Here is a 15,784-nt window from a genome sequence, read left to right as displayed (position 1 = left end):
CGATGATTAGGGATAGATATTTGGTATTTCGATTTGGTTTTGATTTTTTTATTTTAGTATTTTTCGATTTCCAGTTACAGAATTTAGTATATCATCAAATTAATTTGATTCAATTTTGATTTTTTATAATTAAGTTCGGTTCGATTTTAATCTATTAAATTTGACTTTTTCTGTTATGGGTCTGCTGAATGGACTTTTTTAGATTTTCGATTTTATATCTTATGACTTTTTTGATTGATTTTTCAGATTAATGGGCTAAAAGTAAGGCTAACAACAACTTAAAATATAGCTTCGGTGTATTAGTTCATGCATATGGATGTTGCTCCCATGATGTTAATGACCAAAGTACCAAATTAAACTAAACATTAGAAATCAAAAGAAGCACTTGGTACACAAAAGTAACATGAACTAAGGAATGCCCAAAAATTAAAAAATTATACTACTAAATAATAAAATTTATTACTACTAATAGGCAAACACAATTGACCATGCCATTACACAACACAATAATGCAGTCAATCATATCAATAGCAACAGAAAATACACATTGTGACAATCTAACAAGTAACAACAATGCACCACGTGCATTTATGAGTTCTTCACTCATTACACCAGCAATGCACCTTAATTTTTCAGAAAAGCAACACATATCATTAGCAGAAAAATGACACAAATTTCACCCCTAGTTCTTTCCTCAACAGTCAACATTAATACAAAGAACTACAAAACATTAATATTTTGACAATAACAAAACTCAAGAGCAATGGTGCAAACATATCAAATTTTCCACCAACAATAACAAATAATAATACTACAAATAGCAACAATGAGCAACAATGTAATTTCTTCCATGAGACCATTGCCAAGTGCCAACAATAACAAAACTTTACACCCTTTTTCATTTTCTTGACCACTTGAACTTGAACCTTTAAGATAAATCAAAAGTTAGAATACTACTTTTAACATTAAAATAAATAAACATATTGAACTCGCCGCTACTATGCATTAGAAAATTGCAATCATAGATCACCAATGCAAGAGGCTTTTCTACTATTTGTCATCTCTAAAAGTAATAAAATAAAATATGTCATACAACACAATAAATACTTTTAATTTTTGTGAAAACAAACAAAAAATACGAAGTCTTATCAAGTTCAATTTTCTCAAGAAATTTCAATTTTTCTTCAACATAGATAAGATTAGTCTCTTGTCTAAGACAATTTCAGATACAAATAAAACATTGCATATATTTGAGAGTCAATGAAATTCTAAATGGATTAAGAATTCGACAACTGGTGCTAAATGCATATTCTCATGCTTCCACGCTCAATATTGAAATAGTCAATATATGTCGAGCCAACTGTGAAAGTATAGGAAGCCTAGGAGAAATAATTTTCCACCAAATTAAAATATCAAAATCCTCAAATACATGCTCTTGGTCTTCACCAAGGTATCTTTCCAACTCAGATTTAGTGTCTAAATTTTAGAATCTTCCTTTCGTTTCTTCATGTAAAACTTAGTTCTCAAAGATTTTGTTTTCATATTTTGAGAAAGATCACAACTAGATGTTTCAGATCAGCCAGATGATGTGTATCCAGATGAAGATGATTGATTCTTAGAACCTTTTGAATACTTATTTACGTAGATAGTAAACAATTCATTCAAATAAGTTTCTGCTTCTTTATTTACTATCTTTTCTTTTTCTTCTCCAAGTTATTTTTCAAGAGCAAAACTAACATACACAAACTTATTATAAGGATACATACAGAAGCAATAAAAATATTTTGTTTATCTTTTCAGGATTAACCCAATAAGTCTCGAACTTTTCTTTCATCTCACAGTCATTTTATGTAAATCAACATCATCATTTGTCATATATGCTTTCAAATATGCATCAAGCTCACATATATCCTCACAATGGACATTACAAGTAACATGACGTGAACCCAAAACCTTCAACGTGAGCTCATATAATATTTCAATAAACTTTATGACATTCCTCACATTAACTCAATCATTATTTTGGATTGAACCTGCAATACTTTCATCTTTACAAACGCCAGTAACAAGATAAGAATTAAACTTATCATCATAAAGATCAAACCTCTCAAAGGCCTTTTCAAACTTTTCTATCAAGTCCAACATCAATTAAGTGAAATTTCACCTAGTATGCATATCTAAAGATAACATTTTATCACATTCTATCTTTTGCATTTCAACATATTTCAAGAAGTTTCTTGTCCTTATAGAAGATGATTTAACCTATTGCACCATTTGCTTTACCCATTTAATAGAAGGATCATTTTCTTAAAATCATCTTGCACAATTAGATTTAGTAGGTGAGTCATACTTCTCCCATGGAGATGCTTACCATTTATCATATTAATTCTCCACATAACTAATTTTTTAGACAAATTCTGTAACTGAGACATTATTTGAAGAAGAATTATCAATAGTAACAGTGAAGACATTGTCCAAGTTTCAATCAAGTAAATAATTACTAATAGACTCCGCCAAATGCTCAGCTTTATGACTAGTGATAGGACAAAAATTTAATATTCTTTTATCAAGCACCTAATTTCTATCAATAAAGTGAGTAGTCAAACACATATAATTAATTCTTTGCAGCGAGGTTCGTGTGTCTATTGTAGGACAGATTTTTGGTTGTATTTTTTTTAAAAAAATCTACTTAAAATTCAATCTCCATTTATTATAGAATTCATAACAATTTCTTGTTATTGTTCTACAAGAAGGAATCTGAAACAAAGGTTGGGCTTTACTTATAAACTTCTTAAAGTCTTCCTTTTCAATAAAGCTAAAAGATAGTTCATCCAAAATTATCATCTCAACTAAAGCTCTCCTAACTAGCTCTTGCTCAAATTTTCAATTTTTTATTGAAAAATTATGTTTAACAATGTTTGAATACTAGATGTAATAGGTGGGAGCGTATACACTTTAAATCGGATAGCCAAATATTGTTTTAGTCCACTTGTTCCATTTCTAGATGAATTAGCAGCATAGTTTTGCTTACAATGCAAATACTTTACTCTAACTAATACACTTTTTTTCAAAAAATCTTTTCAAAATGTTGTCAAGCAATAACATTTGGGATCCATTACTTTTCTTTTCTTTGGTTCCTCTGTGCCAATTGAATTATCAATGCTATTAGTAGGTACGTTATCAGTAGAACCATCCACACTTATTCAACTTTGATTGACCATTTATGTAAAATAAATTTAATTTCATACAATTAATTAGTTAATTAAAAATCAGATAAAGGTAGAAAATGAAAAAAGAAAAACAGAAAATATAATGTTATAAAACAAAAAAATATAGTGTGATACCTAAAAATTGAATCGTGATTCACTGTCATTTGTCAGAACCACCGGCATTTGTTGCCTTCTAGACGCTGGATGACAGAAAGCCTGGAATCATCGAGACGTTGACTATTGTTTGCTTCCTTGCTGGAATCGGAACCATAAGGACTAAGAAGAACAAGAAAACTAGAAAAGGTTGTGGCTAGAATGTGGAACCAGAATCCTTGGAAAAAAGCAAAAAAAGGCTAGTTGGGCCGAACTCATGCCTTGTAAAGAAAGATTGGGTGATGGACCATTACAGTTTGTAGTAAAACTAATAATATTTATACTAATGTATAAATTTTATTTAAATCAAAATACCGAATCACATAAATCAAGTTAGGGCTGTACAGGACAAACCGATAAACCGCACCAAACCGACAAACCGAACCAAACCGGAAAAAAAAACCGACTAGTGGTTTGGTTTGACTTGGTTTGGTGTTTGAAAAAAAAAACCGACCATTATAGGGTTGGTTTGGTTTTAACTAAAAAAAGTCAAACCGAACCCAAACCGACCCGATTATAGATATACTACTTTTAAATTATGTTATACATAAAAATATTTATTAAAATGTAATTTATAAATATTTTTTAAAATTTTTTCATAATTTTTGTTTTCTTTCTTACATTTAGATTTGGACTTGAGTAGCTCATCTAAATAATATACAAAAAAAACTTATCTTATAAAGTTATATTATAAAGTTAAAACTTCACACAGTGTTGTGCCTCCATCTTATATGTTGATATTTTGTACTAGAACTCTTTTTAAGAAGCACTGCTCTGTGCTTTTTATTAGATACTATGAGAAACCCAAAAAAATCCGAAAAAACTCAAAAAACCCGAGAAACCCGAAAAAACCCGAAAAACCCGAGAAAAATTGATATCGAAAAACCCGACTTTTATTGGTTTGGTTTGGTTTATAGATTTAATAACCCGACACAAATGGTTTGGTTTGGTTTGTAAAAAATCTGAACCAACCCGGTCTATGTACACCCCTAAATCAAGTACTATAAAATCAAACCGTTATATCAAAGTTACAAAAAGATGAATCGATATCAAATTGAAAATTAAGATATTAAAATCAAAATTTGATTCAATTCGATGTTTCGATGTTTATGTCCACCCTTAGCAACAATCATGGCCTATCAACTCATCACACAAGTAACTCAACTCTTCTATCTCCTTCTAATACTTTATCTTTTAAAAATATTCTTCATGTTCCTTCAATCCCTAATCTCTTCAAATTGTTCAAAAATCTATATGGGATTATGATATCTTTTTTTAATTTCACTTTGATCATATTCTTGTTAAATAACTAGCTTATAATACACCTCTTATTTCATATTAGAGTGTGGGTTATACTCGCTCCATATCAAGTCTTTATCAAAACTAATTCGTTTAGGATCTTCTGCAATAGTTCTCTCGTCTAACATTTCTTCAGTTGCTGACATCTCCAACTAGGACATCCTAAAAATAAGTGTTGAATCAAATTCTTAGGAATCTTAGTTTACCTTGTTCTAGTTTCAATTTCAATCATCTATGTAGTGCTTGTCAACTTGACAAGTTGCACAAATTACATCTTCTCGTCTCAATAAATAAAAGACTCCTATTTTGTAGTTACTTTTTGTCGATGTTTGGGAAATAACACCATGTCTATCTTCAAATGTTCATAAAAGTTTTTTTAGTAATTGTTGATGATTTTGATTAATATATATGGGGCTTTTCGATGACGTGAAAATCTAAAGTAATTTCTATTTTTCATCTGTTCAAACTCTTAGTTAAAAAGTAACTTAACTCTGAAATTAAATTTATTCAGTATGATTTAAGAGGTGAAATTTTGACCTTTTTTCACTGTCTTGAAAAGTTTGAGACCTCCTATCGTGTTTATTTCCCTAACATCCATGAATAACAAGGCAATGTTGCACGAAAATACTATCATATTGTCAAAATGGACAGAGTCTTTTTGCACATAGATACATCCCAACACACTATTGGTATTTTGCACTTTAAAATGATTTTATTCCTTATTAATAGCTTATTATTTCTAGTTGACAATGGAAAATCACTGTTCGATCTTGCCTTAATAAAGAATTCCAATTACACCTTTCTCTGAGTATTCGATTATCTATGTTGTCCTATATCAGACCATATAACAATCACAAATTTTCTTTTCATAGTGTGATGTGTGTATTTTTGGTATATAGATACAAACAAATAGAATATAGATATCTTGACAGAGTAACTGGTCACATATATATTGCCCGATATGTAAAATTTGATGAAGCATCCTTCCTATTTACCTCGTTGTAAATTTTGGACCCTCACCCATCAACTTGTCACTCAACTGGTCCCTGTGTCTCATGACCAGTATCTTTATAGTCTTCTTCCATCCTAATCCCCTCATCTTCTTCATCATCTTTCCTTTTACCTAATAGTTTTGAGATCCCCAAATCAATCCTTTCCCATACCCTTATTGCTCCGTAAATAATTTTAATTGCCGTCACTATTTATCCTTTGTTAAAATAGTCCAATGTTGCTACTATTTCTTCCTTGTCAAAACAGTCAAGCCATGCCACTATCTCCTTCTCACCAAACTAGTTTAGTCGTGCACTTTCACATAATATTATTCTCATTATGAACTTCAGAAGCTACTTATTAGCATCACCATCCAATCAAGTGTCACAGGTTACGTCCTGGACTACAATTTATCCTTCTTGTCCTCCTAAACAACCACACCACACTTATCATATACGCCTTCGTCATATGCCCCCTTCCATTTATCATCCTTCGTCATATATCCCCTTCTTGCCATTTATCATCCATATCTAAGTCGGACTCTTCTTCTCCAATAGTTAAACCTATATGTTTTTCTGAGACCAACAAACATAAAGCGTGATATGAAGTTGTCATACCCCAATTTAGCAATGCAACTGCCACCTGGTGCTGCACTTGGTCTTGAGTTGACATTTGTTAGACCACCACGCTACTAGCATAATACTAGCCATATATCTCGTTATAAAATAAGTCCTAAGCCAACAAGGTCACTCTCAATATAACCTATAGTAAACTCAGTTGACCCAAGCAATTCATGTAGAATAAAAACTAAATCATACATGGGCAGTTGATACTGCCATGTTGTCTATAAATAAGTAACATTATTCAAGTTGTCAAGGCCACCATGATATCTAAAAATATATAAACTGAACATATATATTAATATAAAATCAAGGCCAACGACCATTGTGCTGAAAAGGCAAACAAAAATAAATAAATGTGGCCATCACAGCCAACAATACACATATATGATGTACCATGGATTTACGGTACTTTTAATACTTTAAACTTGAGAAATTTCATGTTTTTAAGTATTTTTTAGTAGATTTGATGCTGGTTGTGTTTGTTTTGCAGAAAACTAAGTCGAGGGATTAAACGGAGAAATACCACTAATTTTAGGAATTTTGGAGTGTATGAGGCCAACCTACGAGTCGTAGTAACTTCTATGAGTCATAGGTAGTAGTCTTCAAAAATAATATTGAGGAACGAAGGCAAATATGGAGTTATGAGTCAAGTCTATGACTCGTTTAAATGTCTACGAATCGTAAAGACATCCGTAGAAGAGACACAACAGTTGGGCCCTGACCTATGAATGAAGTACACAAGTCGTTTGGAAGATTCGAGTTGTAGAAGTCGTCCGTAAAGAAGAAAAGTCCATCAGTACAAAGGACTGTGTTACTATTTGGGTCTGCGACTCGTCAACCTAAAGGTGATCCGTAGAAGTGAGTCATACAACCCAATCGACTTAAAGTTTTCTATATCTTCCAAGTTCATATCTAATTAGGATTAGTTATCTATAAATACATTCCTTAGGTTAATTTTTGTATCATGCACATTTTGCTTTTGAGAATTAAGCTTGAACTACTTTTAGGTTTAAATTCTTTAATTTCCGATTTTTGTTATCGAATTTTACGTTCGAATTTTACATGAAGATTTTGGATTCTCATATTCGTTACTGTAAGTGCATGATTTCTTTTAAACCAAATATTATTAATTTTGATCACATAGTTATGAGTAGCTAATTCCACAACTAGAGTTGTGGGAACCATGAAGAATTAATGATGAAGACTTAATAAAAAGTCCAAACGTAAAATTCCTTAACGATGTGCTCTTTCGGGCACGTATTATTTTTTCCTTCGCTTTGATTTCTTTCTAACAATGGCTAGAGTTAAAACCCGTCTTATTCTTACTTACGGAATCAAGGAGGTAACGAATGGAAAAAGGGATTAAACAATGAGATTTGGGGTTAATCATCCTCATCTAATTAACTTGAACAGATCAAGAGATAGCTAAATCTGGATCATTGATAAGTGTTAGTAAAGCAGAAACTCGTAGACGGATCAAGTTGTGTAGTGAAATTGACTTATTTTTTGGATCAAGGACTTAGGTGAACTTAACTTACCGATTCTGCATGTAACACACTAGAAAAGGATTACTAATAAAAAAGGTCTACATAGTTAAGCATTCGTGGGGAACACGTAAACCCTAGTTTTGTTTCATATTGATTTAAAACCACATTAAATTATTGCTTTGTTATTTGATACTTGCTATTTGATTTGTTGATTACTTTTATTTAAAACACCCTCCCCTTTCTTTACGAAAATAATCTGATTACCAAAATAAATAATAAATGATTAACCTAAATATAAACCATATTCCTCATGAGATCGACCCTAACCTCTGTTAGATTCAATATTTGATCAACGACCAATTTATACTTCTTTAGGGATGTGTAATTTGGGCATGTCAAATTTTGGCACAGTTGCCAAGGAATAAGGCTTTTAGATTAGATCAATTCTTATTATTTGATTTGTAGTTATTTTTTTCTTATTTTACTTTATTTTCTTTTTGTTTGTATTAAAACAAGTTTTGAATCATAGTACATGCCATATACAAGGAGTCGAGGCATTTCCTTAAGTCCTTCTAATCCCCTAAATCAAAAGAGCACTTCGTAGGATGATGAACAATAACAATAACAATGATGGAAATGAAATTGGTGATGACGCAGTATGACTTAGAGGGAAACAAGAGAATGTACCGCAACATCTTCAACAACATCAACCATAAAATGTTCTCAATAATCAACTTATAGTGGGAGAACGTTCTCCACCCAGGCATCGACCTGACTTCGCATATGGAACAACTATGGGGTCAACCATGATGCCATCAGAACTACTGGTGCCATTGTGTTACCTCCATTATAGCTTGAAATTAAGTTCAGCATTACAAGTGGACTGATTCAATCGCTTCATAGTCTAGGACTATTTGATGTCCTTACATCCAAGGATCCTTACACCCATCTCAATAATGTGGTGTACGTTTGCAAGAGCAGCATTGGCGAGCTAGAGCTAATCATGGATGCCATTGGATTGAACTTTTTCCATTATCACTTACTGGTGATGGTACAATTTGGTTGTCTAAACTTCTATACAACTCCATCCTGACATGGAATCAATTATACGAGGCTTTTATCAAAAAGTACTTTCCATTATTAAAGAAGCTGAAGCTAAGAGACCAAATCAATAATTTCCAACCGGTTCCTGGAGAGTCAATTAGTGGAGCTTGGGAAAGATTTGTAAAGTATTTATGAAGTGTGTGAATCATAGAATAGCCGACGAGTCACTTCTTGAGCTAATTTACCGTGCACTTGATGACAATGACAAAGCTTCTTCAGACACCATAATTGGAGGAGCATTCTTGCCTAATACTTTTCAAGAGGCTGCGAAGAAACTCGATCGTGTTGGAAAGACTAACTGAGCTTGGAGCACTAGGGATACTGAAACTTTAAAAAGCTTTTTTGTTAGTATAAGTCAAGTTCCAATATTCCAAATGAAGAGGTACTATAAGAGATTGCTCAATTGAGAACTGAATTCAAACTGGCATTCAAAAATTTGAGACTAGTGAAAATTAATGCAGTCGACCATCAAGGTAGGGCGCCAAGTCATGATGACTATGGATATGAGGAAGATGCATATTATGTGAATGATCAAGTGGGGGGTTTTCAAAATAATTTCCAAGAATCAAATCAGGATTATTGCACCAAGGTCGAGAAAATTAAGGTCGGGACTATAATATATTCAGTTGAGAGGGACACAACAACTGCGAAAACAACTATAATCGTGAAGGAAACAACAATCACGAGAAAAACTACAATTGGAATAGATACAATGATCAAAATTGTGGGCAAGACAGAGAAGGCAATTGGGGAAGGAGAGATAACAACAAGAGTGCTGCATAAATTCCACCCAAAAATTGAGATAGGGGATCCGAACTTGCAAGAACCGAAGACATGATGAAAAAGTATGACATAACTGAAGATAACCTTAAGGAGATATGCAATAATCTTTTGGAAATGAACCAAAAAGTTTAGTCACATTCTACATCCATAAAACTTATTGAGCAACAATTGGGCAGATTTCATCGTCTTTGAATCCATGCAAAAAAGGAACTCTCCCAAGTAATACAATTCAAAATCCACAAAATAATGAGAAATGCATGGTTGTGACTACCCAAAGTGGCGCTCAAACAATGGATTCTCCAATGCCAAAACTCGAGGATGATACACACGACTTTGCTATTAGTGAGGATGAAATAGAAAGAAATTTGAGGAGAAAGAAATGAGTGAAAAACTAAGCACCAAACAACTCGAGAACAGAGATAAAAAGCATGATAAAGCAGCTATCAATGAGAAAGAAGCTATCCAACTTCAATCCCAATATCATGACCTCCCCTGTCTTTTCTTCAAAGATTGAAAAAGAAGATCAAAGATAAAACGTATCTTAAGTTTATTTCCATGTTGAAATAAATTTCTGTGAGTGTTCCTTTGATGAAGGAGTTAGATCAAATGCTAAGATATGCAAAGTTTATGAAGGACCTTTTCACAAATAAGAGAATGGTGAACTTTGAATCAGTTGACAACTTGCATCATTGTAGTGCAATAACTACTCGCTCGCTTGTGTAGAAAAAAAAGGACCCTAGAGCATTCACCATACCATGTACCATAGGGAAATTCAACTTTTCAAAGGCATTGTGCGACTTGGGTGCTAATATTAATTTGATGTCACTAGCAGTGTTTCAATAACTGGGCTTAGAAGCCCCCAATCCAACGTCAATGCGACTTTTGATGATAGATCATACTATGAAAAAGACCATGAGCATTATTTATAATATTTTAGTGAAGGTTGAATCAGTCATATTCCCTGCAGACTTTGTCATTCTTGACTGTGAGGTAGATTTTGATGTTCCTATCATTCTGGGTAGACCATTCTTGGCAACTGGACATATTTTGGTGGACATGGAAACTGGTCAACTGAAGTTTCGACTAAATAATAAAGAAATGATTTTCGATGTATGCCCAGCAATGAAGCATCACATTGAACTACGAGTAGTGTCCGTGATTGATGTTGTTGACTATATGCAATAACAGATACCTATTGAGGAGAGATTCAGGGGTTGAAGCTCTAACTATTATCATCATGAACTTTGATGGAGATCACTTTGGGGATTATGACAAGATAGTTTGTTCACTCAATGGCCTTAGGAGCTCAATCACGCACCAAAGATACTTGACTTAGTCTTGAAGAATAGATCTACCCCACCTCCAAAATCATCCATCGAGGAACCTCCGACTTTGGAACTCAAAGCACTACCATCTCACTTGCAATATGTATTTTAGGGCCTAACAACACGCTTCCGATCGTAATAGTTGTCGATCTTCACCCAAAGTAATTAGAAGCTCTAACATCTCTCTTAAGGCATTTTAAACAAGCAATAGAATAGTCCATAGAAGACATCATAGGTATCCCATATGGCATATGGTCCCATAAAATCCAACTCATGTCGGACTGCAAACCAAACATTGAGCACCAAAGATGACTCAACCCACCTATGCAAGAGGTAGTTAAAAAGGAGATCATCAAGTGGTTAGATGTTGGAGTTGTCTATCTGATCACCAATAGTAATTGGGTAAGTCCTTTCCAATATGTGCCAAAAAGGGTGGTATTACTATGGTGCCAATTTTAAAAAAAGGAGCTCATCCCAATGAGGTCTGTCACTGGTTCGAGGGTGTGCAGGTATTATTGTAAGCTAAACTCATGGACAGAAAAAGATAACTTTCCAATGCCTTTCATGGATCAGATGCTGGACTGTCTCATTGGAAAAGTATGGTACTATTTCCTTGATGGTTATTCAGGATACAATCAAATTTCTACAGCACCCAAAGACCAAGAAAATACCATTTTTTTAACTTGTCCATATGGGACTTTCTCTTTCAAAAGAATGTCATTCAGATTATGTAAGCATCGGTGACTTTTCAACATTGTATGATGTCTATCTTTTCAGATATGGTGGAGGACATAATCAAAATTTTTATGGATGATTTTTCCATGGTTGGTGACTCATTTAATGATTGCTTGGATCATTTCAAAGATGTACTCCAAAGGTGTGGAGTGCAACCTTATGCTTAACTGGGAGAAGTGTCACTTTATGGTAAAATAGGGTGTAGTATTGGGTTATAAGATCTCGAGAAAAGGCATAGAAGTGGATCGAGCAAAGATTGAGGTAATCGCAAAGTTTTCCCCTCCCATCTCCGTCAAAGGCATTAGAAGCTTTTTGGGACACGCCGGATTTTATCGCCACTTTATCAAAGACTTCTCCAAAATAGCATATCCATTATGTAAATTACTTGAGAAGGAGATAAAATTCATTTTCGATGAGCCCTATATAAAAGTGTTTGAGGTTATGTGGGACGTGAGTGGAGTATCGGCTCCTATCATCATTGCACCTGATTTGGAGCATCTGTTTGAGGTTATGTGGGACGTGAGTGGAGTATCACTTGGCGTAGTATTAGGACAAAGGCGCGAGAAGATTCTATATCCAATATACTATGATAGCAAAACTCTTAATGTCACCCAAAGAAAATACATTATAACCGAAAAAGTGTTTCTCGCCGTAGTATTCACTTTTGAGAAGTTTAGATCCTACTTACTCGGCACCAAAATCATTGTACACACATATCATGCAGCATTGAGATACCTCATGCAAAAGAAGGATGCTAAGCCAAAACTGATTTGTTGGGTATTATTGTTGCAAGAGTTTGATTTCTAAGTGAAAGATCAAAAAGGGACTGAAAACCAGGTTGTTGATCATCTTTCTAGACTTGAAGAAGAGGCAATGTTAAAGTTGGAAGATGGAGTTGACATAGATGACAGCTTTAGATGAAAAAGTATTGGCAGTATCACACGACTTGATTTCATGGTTTGCCAATGTTGCTAACTACTTGGTAAGTGATATAGGGGGTCGTCTAAATTCAATGTTCATTAATGCCGCAAGTTCATGTCTAACGTGAAAAAGTTCTTTTGGGAAAAACCATACTTGTTTTGTGTTTATACTGATGGGATTATTCGTCGCTGCGTACTAGAAGTAGAGATGATGAGTATTTTGGAGGTATGTCATTTGTCACCTGTTGGAGGACATCATAGTGGTATCCGGAAAGCCTACCAAATTTTGCAATGTAGGTACTACTAGACAACAATTCGACAAGATGCTCATGATTTCGCCAAGTCTTATGATCGTTGTGAAAGAGAAGGAGGAATTTCAAGGAAACATGAACTCACGCTCACTCATATTTTAGTCATTGAACTATTCGATGTATGGAGAATTGATTTCATGGGTCCTTTTGTGAGTTCGAGCAGAATGAAGTACATCCTTATTGTGGTTGACTATATATCTAAATGGGTAGAAGTGATTGCACATTTCAACAATGAAGCAAAGAGTGTCACCACCTTCCTCAAGCAAAATATATTCTCATGATTTCGTACATCAAGGGCAATAATCAGCGATGGAGGTTCTCACTTTAGCAATTCAAAGCATTACTTGAGAAAAATGGGGTTCAACATAGTATAGTAACTCCTTATCATCCGCAAACTAGTGGACAAGTCGAGATCTCCAATCGCGAAATCAAGAAAATACTTGCAAAGGAAATAAATGTAAATAGAAAAGATTGGTCAAATAAGCTTGATGACGCTCTATGGTCCTACAGTACTGCATTCAAGACTCCCATAGGTATGTAACCTTATCAACTTGTCTTTGGAAAATCTTGCCATCTGCCCGTAGATTTGGAACACAAAGCTATGTGGGCATTGAAAAAGTTGAATATGGATTGGTACACTGCATCGAAGAAAAGGATGAATCAAATAAATGAGCTTGATAAATTTCACCTAAATTCATATGAGAGTGCAGCCTTGTACAAGGAGAGAATGAAGAAGTACCACGATCAAAAGATTGAAAAGTAAACATTTTCACCCAAAGATCTAGTCCTTCTTTTCAATTCAAGGATGTATTTATTTCCTGAAAAGCTCAAGTCAAAGTGGTTAGGACCATTCCGAGTGAGTCAAGTTTTTTTGCATGGTCCAGTCGAGCTAGAAAAAAAGGATGGAACAAATTTCAAAGTTAATGTTCAAATAATCAAAGAATATATGGGCACCAAGTATGAGATCAAAACTGTGGAAGCATGGAAACTTAGTGAAGTCTGAGTAACTAGGCAAATCTGTGTCGTACTGCGATGTTAAATCAAGCGCTACTTGGAAGGAAACCTAAGCTATGTTTTTCTTCTATTAAGTTTATGTTGTTTTGTCTCTTTTTATTTTCACTAGTTAGTTTTTAAGATAGCATAGACTACGTTAGGGTCCTTGTCAAAAGAGAGTCACAAAAAGGCTACAAAATAGGCCAAAATATGAGTATGTGCCAATGTCGGAATGCAAATATTGGAAACTGAAAGGAGCAGATAGGTACACGAGTTATTTCTATGGGTCGTAGAGGTTTCTACGGACCATAAACTCAACTCATAAATATCAAAAATCAGACATGTAGCAGTTTTAAGTCTACGAGTGTACTCTATGGATTGTAGACACTTCAACGATTCGTAGCCTACACTCGTGGACTCCAGGTATATTTTTTGAACTTTACTAAGTATCAAGTCTAATTATGAAGTTTTTTATGACCCGTAATAACTATTACGAGTCGTAGAAATCTATTTTTAATCCCAAAATTATTTAAAACACTGACCTGGCCAACGACCAAAAGGGAATAAAAACCCTACTCATTCAAATTTTCATCCATTTTCAGTAAAAAACCAAACTACCCCCTGTTCACCATCTTCCCAAGACCTCACCCCCATCATCATCATCATCATCAAAATCCACCAAAACAACATGCCACATTCAAAAACATGCATAGTACAAACTAGGGTTACCGTGGTTGTTCCCCAAATCGTGTACTACGGTAGGGTCTTTGTTCCCATTTTCAATAAAAGTTTTGATATCTAAATGTTATTATAGGATGTCTAAATACTATCCCTAGAATGAATTGGGAAATTAGGGCATGTTTTGATGTTTGAAAGGAATTTTTTTAACTGATTTGGGAATTGGAGAACTTGAAATATGCGTGATTGGGGTCAAATTTTTAAATTGAGGGAATTGGGGGATTGTTAAGCTATTAAGTGTGTTGGTATGTGAGTATTAATGACTGAACTTGAATTTCATCCACTCGGGGGTTTTCTACGGGTCGTAGGTTATCCTATGATTCATAGTTACCCCTCATAACTTAAACTAATGGATCGGTGATTAACCTTCATAAATACCAAATATTACGAGTCCATTTATAAATCATAGTATTCTCTATGGATCATCAAGTCAACTTATCTTAATTAATGGTCAATTTCTAGTAACTATAAGTTTGGACACATAACTTTTACGAGTACATCCTACTAGTCATAGATTTATTTATGGATCGTAGGATTGAATCATAAAAGTTGAGTACCCAAATAGCATGCACTAACGCATACTTTTTGCCTACATTATATCATAATGTACGAATAGACGTTCATCCTCCTTCCACTTGTGGCTAGTGCTTGCTAGTAGCTTTTTACTGGTCATGAGTCCTTATGTTCCAAGGATGAGACATTTTATTTCTTATGAGTATTATGACTTTTTTTACCTTTTATATTGGGTGAGTTAGGAGATTATCTTACATCCCCCTCTAGACTAGTAGAGGCATGTTAGATGTTCAATAGAATTTATGTTGTCTCTTATTTCATATTTTTTTGAGACTTATGTTCTATTTGAGATTTTTCTCCGTATCATGATTTAGATTTATTTTTTATTTACCTTATGTATGCTCATGAATGTTATTATAGGAGGCTTGGTTGGAGTCTTTCGGGATTCTAGTCATCATGTTACGACTAGGCCCTAGGTTAGGTCGTCAAGAACTTTATATCAAAGCGGAAGGTTCAAGTGTCTTAGGGAGTCTAACATGCCTCATCGTGTAGAGTCTTGTTCATCGGTATGAAGCGCTCCACATCTATGAATAGGAAGTTA

The 15,784-nt window shown here is 34.0% G+C and overlaps 1 long non-coding RNA gene across 1 annotated transcript; it reads right to left on the bottom strand.

The window, feature by feature from the left end:
* Positions 1-434: 434 nt before the first annotated feature.
* LOC129880459 (uncharacterized) lies at positions 435-3,598 on the bottom strand. Its single transcript, XR_008765400.1, has 2 exons — positions 3,345-3,598; positions 435-926 (listed from the first exon to the last, which is right to left on the bottom strand). It is a non-coding gene; the product is annotated as an uncharacterized LOC129880459 (long non-coding RNA).
* Positions 3,599-15,784: the final 12,186 nt, after the last annotated feature.

Source organism: Solanum dulcamara, chromosome 2 (genome assembly GCF_947179165.1).
Source record: "Solanum dulcamara chromosome 2, daSolDulc1.2, whole genome shotgun sequence".
Classification (NCBI taxonomy): domain Eukaryota; kingdom Viridiplantae; phylum Streptophyta; class Magnoliopsida; order Solanales; family Solanaceae; genus Solanum; species Solanum dulcamara.
Note: the sequence above shows the minus strand (reverse complement) of the source record. Positions and strands in the feature narration are given on the sequence as shown.